The following is a 16183-nucleotide window of genomic DNA, read 5'->3' on the forward strand; positions in this document are numbered from 1 at the left end:
TGTGAATCTACTTTATTGTAGTGGTTTGGGACCAAACTCACAATATTTCTAAGGTACGCTTACATTGTTTTATTTAAATTTTTTTTTCTATCAAAGTGTATTTGACTTACAGTGTTTCAGGTATACAGTAAAGTGATTCAGTTATGCGTATATCCATATATACATATATATCTTTTTCAGATTTTTTTTCCATTATAGGTTATTATAAGATATGAAACATAGAGACTGCATTTTAATGAAATTTTTAGGAGTTTGATAAACACAATGAATCTGAGAGGCATTGATACAGAAAGCACCTACTGAGCGCCTGGCTCCTGGTCGATGCTTAATAATTATGGTTCCACTCACCTCCCTCAAGGCACTTAGCGGTTCCCTGTGCCTTGCAGTCTAGCTCAGGTTCTATATCTGAAGGGCAGTGGCCCAGGCTGCTCCAGCGGGAAGTGGTACCTGGCCAGGCCCTGTTATCCAGGCCGTACCCCTGCTCCCCGCCCTGGCCAGCTGGTTCTCTGACTTAATCTCAATCACCTCAGCTGCACTGCCTTTCCACTACTTCCTTACTTGCCTAAGTCATGTTTAAGGCCAAGCCTCCTTCTGGTCTGTCTGTATCCCAGGGTCTAACCAGGTTCTGGTACCAGTGGGCCTTCAGCACATATGTTCATTGAATGGTCAGTGACGCCCCCGCCCGCCCCCCTCTCAAGGCCTTCCCCGGCTGCCACCGCTGTGCTCACAGCCTGCACCCAGTGCGCCCCTGGGTCCCCTGTGGTCTCCTGAGGGTGGGGTTACCCCGTCAGCTCCCACCTCGCCTTCTCCTCACCCAGAACCAGCTGTGGGTGGGCCTGCAGTACCACAGGCTGGGTGACCAACTGCTGTTTGAGGAAGTCCGATGCCCAGTTTCCTTTCTCAGGCTCTCCCTGGCCTCAGTCTCAGACCACCTCTCCCTGCCGTTGGCCAGGCTGCAATGTGTGCCAAAAGTAATCCAAAGACTGCTGCTGGACACCCCCAGGTGGGAACTTAATATAGAGGAGCTGGTCCCACTGAGGACTGGCAGATGGACTTCACTCAAATGCCTCAAACTGTCGGAAACTTCAGATACTTGTTAGTCTTTGTGAACACCTTTTCTTTTCTGATTTTTGGCCACACCACACAGCAGGCGGGATATTAGTTCCCTGACTAGGGATTGAACCCAGGTCCCCAACAGCAGAAGCATGGATTCCTAACCACTGTACCACTAGGGAATTCCTTATGGACACCTTTTCAGAGTGCGGGGAAGCATATTCCACCCAGACAGAGAAAACCCGTGAAGTAGTTAAAACCCTCCTTAAGGAACTCTCTCTCCAAGTTGGATTGCCTTCACCCTTCAAAGTGACAATGGGCCTGCTTCTGTCTCCAGTATAATCCACCAGGTATCTAAAGCATTGCATATTGTTGGAAACTATCTTCATCCTGAAGACTACAATCAACAGGAAAAACTGAGAAAATGAATCACATATTGAAAGAGACCATTGCTGAAACAAGTCAGGAGACTAACTTGGAGTAAGGCCTTGCCAGTTGCCCTGCAATGGATTAGAGTGGCTCCTAGAAGTAAGCCCTCAGGAATATTGTGTGGTAGGCTGTTCCAGATGTCTTGCCTGGGTAGGAGAATCTATAGATGTCTTAAAGGACCTAGCAGTCGCCAACTTAACATAGTTGAACTATATGAACTTTTATTCGTGAGTTTGCTTCCAATACATCCACCTACCCAACTAAGATGGCATGGCACCCTTTCCAGCCGGGGGATCGAGTCCTCCTCAAAACCTGGAGAGAACAAGGACCTGGGCATCAACTAGCTGCTAAGTGGACAGGACCATAAAAGATGCTGCAGAACACTCACTCCTCTGATAAATTAGCCAGGATAAGACCATGGATTCACCACACCTGAGTAGAACTCACTCCTCCAGAGACTGGATGGGATGAAGAAAAGCAGACTTGGCCTTGTGAGACGCTAGGCAATATTAAGTTGCTGTTTTGAGTCAAGTCTCTTACCAGATAATTGATGATGACTCTTGCTCTTCTCTTTGGTTTCACTACACTGGTGACAGCCACTTTTTGGAAAGGAAATGCTTTAATAAAGCTATTTCAAGTGTGGCCAAAGGGGGGACAATAACCCTCTTTTTTTGAAGATATAAAGTTCACAGGCAGAGCATCATGGGCAGCCTTATTCCAAGTTTATGTGTATGTTCAAGTGCTTGTCTAAGTGTTGTGACCGGGCCATAAAAAGGGTATCCATATCCCCATGATTCGAACTGTTCATGCCCAGCCTGGGACCCGGGAGTACTTCCAGCCCCAAGTTGACCATTTCCATTACACAATGACCCTATCTTCACATCTGTCTGGTAGGAAGTAGCCAGAATGGCCCTCACCCCTTTTCCTACAGGATTGTGGAATGGGCATTGACAGAGAGGGGCTGTAACAGAGAACACACCTGGGACCACATGGGACTTAGTCCTCTAGCTCTCACCTTTGTGCTCTGTTTGCTAGGCTGAGTTCTGCTGGCTCTGCACCTTGCAAAAGAATGATGCGTATAGCCAGAAATATACATAGTAGCCCTTTCTCAAGGCTCTGCCTCTCAGGCTTGACCTTTAAAGGTGTAACAGTTTTCCATCCATATAGAGAGAAAAAGATGCAGAACAGAGAATAACGGTTGTCTTGGAGGTCCATTGTGACAAGACCTACCTGGACAGCTGTAATAACAAAGGATTATCACATCCCTTCCAGGGTCTGGCCAGCACCACGAAGTCTGCAGTAACCAGCCACACTCCATCTGCTTTTAGTATAAAAGGACTCTTGAGTTCTCACTCAGGTAAGAAGGTTCTTTGGGACACTGGTCACCCATCTTCTTGGTCCGCTGGCTTTCCAGATAAAGCCGTTATTCCTTGTCTCCACACCTCGTCTGTCAATTTATTGGCCTTTAATGTGGGGAGTGGGCTTCCCCGCTCAGATGGGTGACTCAGATGGTAAAGAATCTGACTGCAATGCCAGAGACTTGGGTTTGATCCCTGGGTCGGGAAGATCCCCTGGAGAAGGGAATGGCGGCCCACTCCAGTATTCTTGCCTGGAGAATCCCATGGACAGAGGCTACAGTCTATGGGGTCACAAAGAGTTGAACATGAGTGACTAACACTTTCACTTTTTTTCACTTTCATGTGGGAAGCAGTATAAACTTGGGCTCAGGAACAGGGTAAACGAAGCTTTAACTAACCTTATTGTGGTAAATATTTTACAATCTATACATGTATCAAATCATCACATAATAAGAGTAACTTACACATTAACACTTAAACTTATTTTATACTGTATGTCAGTTATATTCAATAAAGCCGGAAATAAATATTGGGAAAAAATTTTTAAGCAAAAAGAAAATGTGTCTGTCATTCTCCAGGAGTCTCCTTTGGGTTGGAATATTTCTAAACCTCAACAGAATCGGGCAGAAGTTCTACAGGCTCATTTGCAAGTTGAAGCACAAGTGTCCCTTTATTCCAATATATGTTTTCATTTGCAGGCTAACTCTTAAATAGTGGTTGCTAACCACCGCTATTCTGCATTGTAATTTTTGTACCTGTGCCACACATCACCAGCCTGACTCACTTGTTTGTGCACTGATTTATTAGGTATTTATTTATTAAGTTTTTTTTTTGGCAGTGTTGGGTTTTTGTTGCTGGACTCAGGCTTTTCTCTAGTTTTGGAGCACAGGCTCTAGGGCTCAGAGGCTTCAGTAGTTGTGGCGCGCAGGTTTAGCTGTTCCGCGGCACATGGGATCTTCCTGGACCAGGGATCAAACCTGTGTCCTCTGCTTTGGCAGGCAAACTGTTAACCACTGGGCCACCAGAGAGTCCCTCATTATTTATTAACCACATCCTGCATGCCATACTCTGTGCACATGGCTGGTTATTTGTTTGTGACACGAACAGGGCAGGGTCTCTACCCGATCCCTCCATGGTCTTGATCTGGGTTTGGCTTCCACACTTCAAGGATGCAAAAAGAGACCGCTCTGGGAACACTGAGCAATCAGCCATTATCCAAAGGACAGGGGAGTGGTCTGTCTTGCCTCTGTCCTCCTGGTGCTGTCTTCCCCCTCCTGGTGTCTCCACCTCTCCCCAGGACTCCCCGAGGCCCAGAGCTTCAAGCTGGACAGCCAGTCAGCACACATAGCCCAGCCCATCAGACAACCTCTGGCTGTGGGATACCCCTCAGTTTTACTCAAAGAGCATGGCTTTGATAAACAAAGAAATCTGCAGTAGCTGTGCTCTTGGGAGGGAGTGGTATATACAGGTGACACTGGCAAGCCTTTAAGTTACAGTTTGGTAAACAGCTTGCAGACCCACAATGACTAGGAGTCACATTGTCCTAGTTCAGATCCTGACCCTGCCACTCAAGCTGTCTGACCTTGGTAAAGTTATTTCTCTGAGCCGGAGTTTCCTTATTGTGAAAAGTTAGGCTAATTACCCATAAGTCAAAGATGGTGTGAGGATTAGCAATGACATATGTAAAGAACGTCATATGGTGCTCGGAACATGTGGGCCCTCAGGAAATGAAGACTTACTATTCAAGGCAAGAAGGTCCTAAACAGGGTAATAAAAGATCTGCATTCAGGGGACTCATGGAGGAAGGAACATTCTCTTTCTAAGAGGTTCTGGTGGAAGCTTTCACCTGGGGGCACAGGCCAAAAGGACCAAGCTGTACAGAGTCAAGAGGGTGGGTGATGGGCCTCACAAACTGGGGGGCCACTCAATGTGCCACCTTCTCTTGGGGTCTCTGGGACTTTGAACACTAATGCCTATCCCCTTAAAATTGGCAATCCTCTCTTCACTGCCTGTGATCCTGTTCCATCCCAGCTGCTCCCTTGATAAGGATTCTTGAGTGACAGTGGGTTGGGAGAGACTTAACAAGATCTGGGCCTGGGCTGGTTGAGTCTGTGCAGGGATCCAGGAGGCAGAGTCAATTCTGGATTGGCTGCTGCCAAGAAGCAGGGGAATTCCGTGATTTGGGGTCTAATAAATTTTACCTGGGACGTGGGGGTATAGAAATGGGCTAGAGTTGTCCCTGGTAACAGGGCAACAATCACCAACATTGGTCCAGAGGTATATGTGGGAGGGTGGGGACAGTCTTTTTGTTATTGTGGAGTGACCCTGTCTGAGCCGCGTTGATGTTCAGGTGAGAACTTAATAGTCAGGCAGCCTACGGGGGAGTTTTCCTCTTGCATTAGGGAATCCAACATGGTGGAGCCCACAGGATGGGGACAGTGAAAACAATGGCCATGACTGCATGCACAGCTCAGCCCACAGTGTACAAAGCTCTCCCACAGGAATTCCCTTTCAGGGCAGGAACCTGAAATCCGCGGAGGTCAGAGTAACTCCAAGCACTCAGCTGGTGGGTTGAGGGGTAGTGGACAGGAAGTCCACCCCAGGTCAGAAATTTACATACATGCAGTGTCTTGACTATTTCTCTGCAGATTACCAAACCCAAATTGACACCTCTGGGCAGGCTCGGAGTGGAGAACCATCACTCCTTCCTAAAGGGCTTTCCTCCTGGCCTTGAGAGAACAGCAGGTGAGGGGGGAATGGAAAATGGCGGGGTTGTTGATGGGCAGGGAGGAGCAGGCTGGTGAATTGAGTGCTCAGTGGCTCAGTCATGTCCAACTCTTTACAGCCCCGTGAACTGTAGCCCACCAGGCTCCTATGCTCCTTGAAATTTTCCAGGCAAGGATACTGGAGTGAGTTGCCATTTCCTGCTCTAAGGGATATTTCCAACCCAGGGGTCGAACCTGGGTCTCCTTCATTGGCAAGTGGATTGTTTACCATTAATGCCTCTTGGGGAGGTTGGGGAATCATTTCCTAAATGAAAGCCTTGGGGCTCCACGTTGTGGTCGTCATATGAACTGCTGGCCCAGGCCTGGCTGAGGCGTGTGTGGGCAGCAAGGTCTCCTCCATGGCTCGGAGTCAGGCAGGCCCTCTGCCAGGCACATTATAGTCAGGGGCTCATTTGACCCTCAGCCCGGTGACCTGAGAGCTGTGTGTACTCAGCCCATCATATAGATGATAAAACAGAGCTGAAGTCAGAGTTACCCAGGAAAAGAGGGCTGAAGCTGGGCATTTAGGCCTTGCCTTGTCCAGTCATGGAGCTGCGGGTACAGCACAGACTCCACTTCCCAATTATTAATTTGTAAGTGCTATTTAAAGTCAGACCACCAGCTAGGCTGTGAAACTGAGGAGTCATTTTTGGACTTGATAAAGCACTGATTTCATAAAGTGCTTTCACACTGTTTCTTGTAGGTCTCACAGAACCCTAGAAAGCAGGTTCATGAGGCATGCTTATCTCCATTTTACAACCAAGGAAACAGAGGTGCAGGGATAATAACATCATCATCACCATCCTAGTTATTAATGTGTACCCCGAGCCAAGCCCTGTGCTGCGTGCTTTGTGGTGGTTACCTTGTCTGTACGCAAAGAGCAGGTTCTCTTCCCATTTTACAGAAGAGGATGCAAAGGCCCAGAAAAGGGCACAGTTCAGGACCCAGAGCTGCAGTCTGACTTTGGACTCCTAGCTCTTGCTTAGCGCCCTGTACCGACTCATGACTCTTTGGGCCACAGGTCTGGTAAAAGATGAGCAGAAACTGGATTCTCTCTTCTCTGATGCCCTGCAGTGTTCTTTCTACCACATCACACTGGCTCTGATGTCCTCTTTCAGCATCTTCAGGTAGTAATACACTTGGAGACTTAAAAAAAGACCAGTTACATTCAGTTCTTTGGGGAGAAAAAAATGTTGGCATGATGAATGAGGGCAGACTTGTGGTCTTGGGGATGCATGTTTGATGGGTGCATTGCCAGAGGTGGAGGTCAAGGCTGCATTCCAGGCCAAGCTCACAACTTAGCCTGACCTTAGCATGTCCTGAAGATTCTTCTAAAGCTTCTCTGAAAGGTGGCAGAAACCTGTGCTGGTGGGTCAGTCTCTCCTGGGAGTCATGGTTTCAAAATTGCAGTGTCTGGAGCTGCACTGTCTAGCACAGTGGTCATGGGCCGCGTGGCTATGGACCACTGGAGATGTGGCTAGTCCTAATTGCACTGGCATGTAACTATAAAATATTTACCAGGCTTTTGAACACTTAGCATGAAAAAAAAAAGAATGTTCCCTATCTCATTCATAATTTTTGTGTTAATTGCATGTTCAAATGATAATATTTTAGAGGTATGGGGTTTAATAAAATATTTTAATAGCAGTAATTTTATGTGTTTCTCCTTACTGTTAAAATCACTATTAGGAAATTATGTAGGTGGCTATTGCTGTTGGACAGTATTGGAAGGCACTGATCTAAAGCTTTTGGTCATTTACGACATATACTGGAAGCCAGACACCCCTCGGAACTGTCCCACAGAGCAGCCCACTCGTCCCACTCTCTGCGAGGTTTTGGAGTCGGCCAGTGGTGGAGTGGGAGTGAGGAAGAGGTGACCTCAAGGCTTTGTCTCTCTGCCAAATGGGCACACGGAGAAGTTTCTGCAGCCTGGTGACAGGGGAACAGAAGAGCAGCCCATTTTCTATGTGAACCACACTTCTTCCTTTGGCCAGGATCCCTTGGTTTAAACTCCTGCTACACCACGCTTCAGCAGCTATGAACTCTCTTCAGGTCCTCAGACTCTAAGCTTTTTCTGGTCTTCGCCCTTTCCTCCCATTCCTCTGTCCCTCCTCTCTCCCCGCTCCTTGCTCCCCTCCTCTCCTTCCTTGCCTATCTCTTTAGAGGGCAAGTGGGTTCCACAAAGAGGTCTCCCCAGCCCTCTCAGCTGTACTAGATCCCCCACCCCATCAGTTCAGTCCTTGATTTCGTCTTCAGAGGACCGGCCCCACCTTCCCAGCACCCTCCTGAATGTGGAGCGTGTCTGATGTCTGTCTCCTCGTTAGACAGAGGCACCGTGAGGGCAGGGATGTGCTTATCTACTGCTGTGTCCTGGCGCCAGAACGGTCCCCTGTAACAGGGAAGAACAATCTGACTCCGTATCAGATCTGTTCCGCCTAACCTTTGTACTCTCTTGCTTTTGTTTCCAGTTAAGAATGCTGCCTATAGCCTGAAATACGCCGGAGAGCCCATTCTCAAGGTTCTGACCTTAAAGACATAACACTTTGCCATTCCTGTAGAGGTAAAAGGTTGCAGAACAGAGAATAACATTTGTCTTGTTGGGGGTTTTCAGGAACCTTGTGTCCTGACCTACGTGGACAGCTGCCCTTTGACCTCGTCAGCACTTCCTGCGGCAGCCGCCAGAGGGAGCCAGTCACAAGGGCAGCTGGGGAGGGCGGCTGCCGCCCACGCCGCCAGCGGGTGAGTGCCTGAGGGGGCGGAAGCTGGACCTGGAGAGCTCCCACGGCTGGGCCTTCCTCTTTTCCGAGGGCTGGCCCCCCGCTCCAGGGCCTCTCTCAGAAGAGCTGTGGTCACCCAGTCAAGCCCAGCTCAGCCCTGTTCTTTGGGAGATCCCAGGCTTCTCGGGAAACGGTATCCAAGCCCTAAAAATCCCCGAGTAAGTGTGCTTGTCTTGGGGACCCCCACAGGGTGAAGGGGCAGTGGTGAAAGGGGGCAGATGGCTGGTGGGCGCAGGCGCTGGGTGCAGGGCCAGGGTGGGGCACTGGAACTCAACCTCGGGGCTCCTTCCCCCCAGATGGAACAGTATGAGCGGAAGCAGTTCTGCCTGGAAAGGTCGAGAAACCGGGCAGGGCCAGGCAGACTCAGCAGTCACCCAGCAGATGTCCCCATCCCTCCTCTCCAGGCCGAGCCCCGGGGGCTGCACCCTGTTCCGAGTCCCCACTCTTCTCAGGGAGAAGGGGCCGGGGAGGAGAGTGGAGACAGGTGCAGAGACAGACACACAGACAGGCTGGCAGAAAGCAAGTGTGCCAGGCGGGAGCGAGAAGGAGAGAAAGCCCGGCGTCAGGACAGAACGCTCGGCTTGAAAGGACTTCTGTGAGAAAGACTGTAAAGGATGCTCTGAGGGAGCATTCAGGAGAACAAGTCATGTATTCACTGAGCACCCCTCCTGCCCCCCCCCCCCCCCACACACACACTCAGAAGCCTTTTGCAGGCAGAGGTGAAGCCATGCGCCTCTTTTACCCTGATGGGTGCACACCTCAAGGCCTGCTTAGCTAGGCTTCTGCCTCACCCCAAAACACACAGAAATGACAGTGACTGACTCACAAAGTTTACCAAACACAAGGAAAATGGTAAAGCACAAGAGTGAACAAGGAATCTGCTGAAGACGTGGGCGGGGTGGGGCGGGGTTGAGGGGGAAGCGGAGATTGGATGAGGGAGGAGGGACAGAGAAATTAAACAGCCCGGTGGGGAGGAGAAGGATGAGGTCGTGAGGCCCACCAGGCCACTCTCCGGGGCCCTAGGGAACATCCAGAGGTCACTGACATTCAGGGCAAGGGGTAAGGCAGCTGGACAAGGGGGTCAGGTCTCAGTCCGTAACTGAATGGATTTTTCCCTGGAGGCCGCCATGGGAAAGCTGCCTGGTTCCCTTCAAGAGTTCCTCGAATTCAGCTGTGCACCTGGGCCCCCCATCGCCAGGGTGGTCTTTGGAGACACCACACTGTGGGTGACCAGGGCTCAGAAGGGTTCCTGTTCAGGTAACACCTGGGCGGAGGGAACAGTCAGGCAGACCTTCAGAAAGGCAGGCAGCTGGCACACACAGGGTTCGTGAAACTGCCCATTCTTCTCTGTCGCTATTGGCAGCTGCTTTTCCACTGACCCTTCATTTGCCGGGTGACCAATTCTGAACAACACGTCTGGGGTGCACGGGCCGATGCGACATCTCACAGATGATGTCATCTGGGACCTCGCTGTGACCCAAGGGCGCTCATGACTCGGAGAGTCAGAGCCATACGTAAGTTGACCATCAGGGGCCATGGGCAGCTATTTTCGAAATGCTTTTGAGTCATTCTTTCAGCCCTGCCTCTGTGTGTGAGAAGCAGGGGTGGCTGGAGGGCTGAGCCCACGCGTGTGTGTGTCCGCTTTCCACTCAGATGGATGATGAGACGGCGAGTCCACATCCTCCCTAGGGCCTCTCCAGGAGATCCATGGAGTGTGCTTGCCTGCTTTTGGCCTGTTCTAGCAGATTCATGGAGCCCTGAGCTGAGGCTGGGGGTAGGATAGGGGTGCAGAACTTTGAATCCCAAAGGTTCAGTCTGGAGTCTCTGCCTTCCAGAGACTATGCCTACGTCAAATCCTGGAAGGGATGAAAGACAGTGGGCTGAGGAAAAGAAAGAAAAAGGTAGAGAAAAAAATGCAAAATAGAAAGAGGGTTTCCAGGTAATATAGTCAATGAGAAAGTCTAGGGCCACCCTTCTGGTTCAGACTACCTAAGAAACTGGGTGACTATTTCAAAACACCTTTTAAAATAAATGAGTGATGTGGCAGAAAAGCCCAGAAGGATCTCAGAGCCTGGGATGCAAATTCAGAAAAGTGAGGAAAACCGGAGCCTGCATCACCCTGGGCACCCTGGGGTCCCTGAGGTCGGGAGCCTGGTCTTCATGAGCTGTACCTCTGCAGTGAGGAGACAAGGAGACAAAGGCTGGGCTGGGAAGGAGGGAGTCTGTCTGAGGCCCACACAGAGCCAGAGTCCTCAAAGGACAGCCCCCTCAGTGCCTGTCTTAGCTCCGTCCCTAGAAAGCAGAGGCTGACGCAAAAAGCCTGTGTAGTACTTGCCATATTGGGATGTGTGAGTCAAGGAAACAAAGTGAAGGGAAAAGGGAAGTGAGGCTGGGAGAGGAAGAACAGTACACAGTGGTTTATTCCTGAGCTGGCCACAGCTTCACGAGCAAGAGCACTGGTCACCAGGGCGTGTGGGACCTCTCCCAGAGACACGGGGAGCCACCGCCTCTTAGAACAGTCACCTGCAGGGGCAAAGGGCAAGCGGTTTAATCCTCTCTTTCTCTTAAATCTCTCTGGTCCACGTTTCGCCCCTGGGGCGTTCACGTCCCTGCATTTCTGGGTTCTGTAACCTGGGCTCTCTGGGCAGCCACTGGGACAGCCAGAGGCTCCGTGGGTACAGGCAGGTCAGACCTAGAGGCAGAGCGGGCACGTTTGCGGGTGCAGTGGACGTGACAGAGGCTGCCCACAGCCATCACCTAGCCCCTGGGGATGCTGACACCATGGGACACTCCAACTGGGAAGCAGTCAGTGTTCGGAAGGCCAGCAGGGCTGAGCAGGCTAGGAAGGTGCGTAAGTGGGTCAAGTACGGACTCTCTATTGAATCAGGTAGTTGATTTATAAAGGGCTATTTAGGGACTTCCCCAGTGGTCCAGTGGCTAAGACGTCACGCTCCCAACACAAGGGGCCTGGCTTGGATCCCTGGTCAGGGCACTAGATCCCATGTGCGACAACTAAAGGTCCCGTGTGCCCCAATGAAGATCTGCTGCAGCTAATTTTTTTAAAAAGGGTGGGGCTATTTACAAAGATAGGGGCAAACAGCAGCCCCACAGGGACTGAGGCAGCAGCCTCGTCCCCACATCATAACGGCAAAATGAACTGCTGCCACTTTTAGGCTTAAAAGGACCAAGGGAAGGAGAGGCTTCCAGAGCTGGAAGCAGAGAGTTGGGTACAGCAGATTAGGGATCTTGCTGGGAGAACCCTAGTCAAGCTGAGGCAGCGTCACAGGAAGGGATACAGAGGGCTACATACCTGATGTGGTGAAAATAGATCCAAATAGGCAGAGCAGGGTGGAAGAGGCAGAATTTTAGGTAAAATTCCAAGTAATATGAGGTCACAATCAAAAATCCAATCAAATGGAAAATCAAAACATACGGGGAACTGAGCCAGCAATGATCAGAATTAACCAAAAACATCAAACCTCGAGACCAAACCCATGAGGACTTTGGATACAGAAATTGTAAATAAAGACTAAAACTAATATATTAATATATTTCAAGAAATAAAAATAGTGGAATATGATGAAATAACAAGGCTGTGGAAATTACTTTGTGTGATATAGAAAACAGTAGATATTCTGGAAATAAGAAATGCAAAATGACTAAAAATGCAAAATGCAACACATGAGTTAAGGTTAAACACAGGAGAAGAAGAATTTGTGAACTTTAAGAAAGCTCTGAAGATGCTACCAGAATTGCACTGCAAGACAAAAGGGTAGAAAAAATTAAGGAAGGTTAGGAGGCATGGATCACAAGATGAGGAGGTATGAGCCTGTGTCTAATCAAACTCTCAGAAGACTGTGATGGGTAGACTCGAGGATGGTCCAGTGATCCCCTCAATTGCCATTTACACCCTTGTATGATCCCCTCCTCTTGAACCAGGCAGGACCTGCAACTCGATTCTCACTATGGAATGCGGACATGGTAACGGTGATGGCGTATCATTTCTGTGAATTACGTCACGTTAGACTATCTTCTTGCTAGCAGATTCTCCATAGACTCTGTACTCACAGGGTCTTGTCAGGAACAGAGGATGGTGCATCTTGGAAAATTGTCATAGTCTGTGGTTGAAAGAAGTTCAAGGACAGGATCCAGTGAAAAGAGCCTCAATTTAAAGATGTGATGGGAGCTATTCTCAGTGGGGAGAGGACAGCACAAGACGTGGCTAAGATGCCCAGTGGCATCTGTAGAATGCTTAGGAGCCATGTGCAAGTGATTGAAAAGGCAAAAAAGGTCATCCTCTGAAATAGAGTCTGAAGAGCTATAGGACGTGGTACTAGGCCTGAGGTTTCCAAGGCTAGGCACACACACAGACTTTCACTCTCTGGTGTGAAAAACTAATGTAGTGATGAGCTTATACCTTGTTAGCAGTGGGATTCCACTCCATCCAGGGATGGCAAACGTTAATATCATTATGGCAGAGTGCCATTGTGAGATCTTATGGAACCAAACTTGCCCATGTGCAGTAAAAAGCCAAGCTCCTGACTCTGAGTTGTGGTGAAGGAAAGTGCAGAGTTTATTTTAAGGTGCCAGACAAGGAGTCTGGGTAACCTAATGCTCAAAAAAAAAAAAACTGAACTGCATGATGGGTTTTAGGGAGGGCATTTTTACAGGCCAGATGAGGGAAGGGAATTGAAGTGCATGTGCTCAGCTCTTGCACAGTTTTCTAATTGGCTGATGGTGAGGTAACAGGGCAGTGTCACAGGGGCTAACATTATCAGTCCTCAGGCTCCAGAAAGTCTGGGGCCTACATACTCATGGTCATCGAGTAGTTAACTTTTTCCATTTGGTGGAGGTTTAAGCATCTGTAAGGCAACTCAGGAAATTTGCAGCAGATACTGTTATCTAGGTACTTTCAGAGGGTAACTATAGCAGAGGACTTGGGGGGAGGGGTCTGTCTGGAAAGGCCCCACAAAGTCCTGCTTGGTTACAGAAAGAATATAGTTTAAAAAAACGAAATCTTCTCCCAGCCCAGAAAAACCTCTCCACAAAAGCAGCAGAGGAAGAAAACACTTTTATTATTGAATATATATACTATTTTAAACCAGAATGTGCATTTATACTATATATATTGACATATTGACATTGACGTCGCTCAGTCGTGTCCAACTCTTTGCGACTCCATGGACTGTAGCCTACCAGGCTTCTCCATCCATGGAATTTTCCAGGCAAGAGTACTGGAGTGGGTGGCCATTTCCTTCTCCAGGAGATCTTCCCGACTCAGGGATCGAACCCGGGTCTCCCGTATTATAGGCAGACGCTTTACCGTCTGAGCCGCAAGTTCAGAATGTGATCGCATCACAAGCAATCTGCTAAGAGATGGCAAAGATGGAACATAATCGCACCCCCTTATTTAGCCAAGCGGATACAGCCCCTTACATACACATTCTCGAGGTGAGCAATAACTAGGCCCCGAGTAAGAGGGAATGGCAACCCACTCCAGTGTTCTTGCCTGGAGAATCCCAGGGACAGAGGAGCCTAGGGGGCTGCCATATATGGGGTCACAGAGTCGGACACGACTGAAGCGACTTAGCAGCAGCAGCAAGAGGACTCAGCAGCACCTTTTGTCACACGTAGTTGGCTCCACATTTACCAGAGTACTTGGGGAGACCCCGTGTTGGCCTTAATCAGAGGAGAAACAAGCTCTCACTGTAGATTGGAACAAGGGGCCACCAGTTAGGCTCTCATCCTTCCATGGAAACTGGGATAGAGTTTGCTCTTTAGAAAGATGGCTCCCAGGTCCTCAGGAAATGATCCTCAGTTATGAAGTCATTATAAACATGTATGCACATTTGAGTAGGACAGAGAAATTCTGAAACAAAAGGGAGAGGGGAGAAAAGTCTCTTTCCTTATTTGCGACAAGGAGAATTAACTCTCTATTTATATTCTGTACTTGCTCTTACACCACCCAGTGTATTTTCTGTGGCCATTTCCCCCTCATAGTTGACAACGTACATTTTGATTCATTAATTCCTCGTCTAAGAATCCTTTGGAGATGTTTAAATGTTGTTTTTAAAATGCATGTTCAAGTGTTTTTTTTATATTATTTACAGTAGAAAAAAATTGAAATCAACTCAAATTCCAAAACAAGGAAGCAGTTGAAAAAAAATTAGAGACTTCTGTATGATGAGGTATTATCATCATACATTGCATTAAGTGGCAGTTAAGAGGAGATTTTCAATGGGATAAAAAAAAAAAAACCCTCAGACTTAAAAGTCTACATACAGTGTATTGTCAACTCTGAGGACCTAGGAGCCGTCTTTCTGAAATGTTATGTGAGGTTAAAGGAGTCAGGAGGGGAGGAGGACCAAATCCTCAACCTTCTCAACAGCAGATCAACAGAAGATAAAAGTTATAAATTGAGAAATGGTAGGATAAGCCTTTGTGACCCCATGGACTGTAGCCCACCAGGTTCCCCTGTCCATGGGATTTTCCAGGCAAGAATACTGGAGTGGGTTGCTGGTCCCTTCTCCACGGGATCATCCTGACCCTGGGATCAAACCTGGGTCTCCCACATTGCAGGCAGATTCTTTACTATCTGAGCCACGCAGGAAGCCCCAGGATAAGCCTACTATTTAGAAATTTTGAAGGTAAATACCAGAGGGGGAAAAGAACTGAAAGTATTTTTTGTGATCTTTTTCTGGAGTGTGGGACTAGTATGGGGTTTGGGGACAAGGGACAGCTATATATGGACAGCTATATTTTGTTATAAATTTTGAATATCATTTACAGTTTTGGCATTATTACAGAGCTAAAGGGGCTTCCCAGGTGGTTCAGTGGGAAAGAATCTTCCTGCAATGCAGGAGACACAAGAAATGCGGGTTCAGTCCCTGAGTCAGGAAGATCGCCTGGAGTAGAAAATGGCAACCCACTCCAGTATCCTGGCTTGGAAAATTCCATGGACAGAAGAGCCTGGCAGGTTACAGTCCGTGGGGTCTCAAAGAGTCAGACATGACTTGGCGCGTGCGTGCACACACATGCATACATACACACAGAGGGCTAAAAATAAAAATTAAGTACAGTTTTAAAATCTCTTGCATCCACTCTTCCCACCCCACCCTAGAAAAAAGCATATGAACTTTTCTGTATTTCATAGGTCAAATAACTATTTTTATTTCTGTTCTGATGTTTATCTGGAAATAAAACTATCTTGATGTTCTCAATGAACCCTCTGACTCATACCAAGAGAGGTATTAGCATTTATGACCTCAGAGATGTCTGCATCTCTCCTGCTCATGCGAAGGGCTTTGTGGTCCTTCTCTCCCTATGAATTTCCCCCCTCCTGGCAGTTATCAGGGGCTGGGGAGAAAGCCTATTTCACTCCAGATGGTGGGCAGTGTTTTGGTAAGGGTGTGGAGGTATGACTTAGTTATAAAGGGGTTGATTAGGTAAGGTTGTCATCTGTGGCAGGTTTCCGGATATTCCGTGAAACCTGACATTTTCACAGAGTTCTGGTGCTTCAATTTAGCTGATTTTGTCATTTATTAATAGCTCTGAGATCTCAGACAAGCTACTTAGCTGATGTAAGCTTCTGTTGCCGCATTAACAAAATGGGAATAATAATAGAAACTCTCTTTCTTAGAGTTTTTATGAGAATTAAATGGGATACTGTATGTGACCATGTATGTAGTGTACTGACGTGGAGTGGTCAGTACATTAGATTTAACAGCGATGTTCTCTGCAAGCCATAAGTTAGCATAAATGGTACTAAGAATAACTCAATTCACTATGTGTGTATTTGTGT

At 48.2% G+C, this 16183-nt stretch overlaps 1 protein-coding gene and 1 long non-coding RNA gene across 2 annotated transcripts in view; both read left to right on the top strand.

The window, feature by feature from the left end:
• The window catches only part of LOC133045634 (uncharacterized), a 94156-nt gene extending 91317 nt beyond the window's left edge, over nt 1-2839 (top strand). Inside the window, exon 8 of the long non-coding RNA XR_009690290.1 lies at nt 2755-2839. This is a non-coding gene — a long non-coding RNA (uncharacterized LOC133045634). The remainder of the gene's footprint in view (nt 1-2754) is intronic.
• Nucleotides 2840-7604: 4765 nt separating this feature from the next.
• The window catches only part of CCR8 (C-C motif chemokine receptor 8), a 43500-nt gene continuing 34921 nt past the window's right edge, over nt 7605-16183 (top strand). Inside the window, exons 1-4 of the mRNA XM_061127828.1 lie at nt 7605-7657; nt 8074-8123; nt 8217-8344; nt 9746-9896. The gene's annotated coding sequence lies outside the window, so the exon portion shown is untranslated. The remainder of the gene's footprint in view (nt 7658-8073; nt 8124-8216; nt 8345-9745; nt 9897-16183) is intronic.

This window comes from Dama dama, chromosome 24, assembly GCF_033118175.1.
Source record: "Dama dama isolate Ldn47 chromosome 24, ASM3311817v1, whole genome shotgun sequence".
NCBI classification, from domain to species: Eukaryota; Metazoa; Chordata; class Mammalia; order Artiodactyla; family Cervidae; genus Dama; species Dama dama.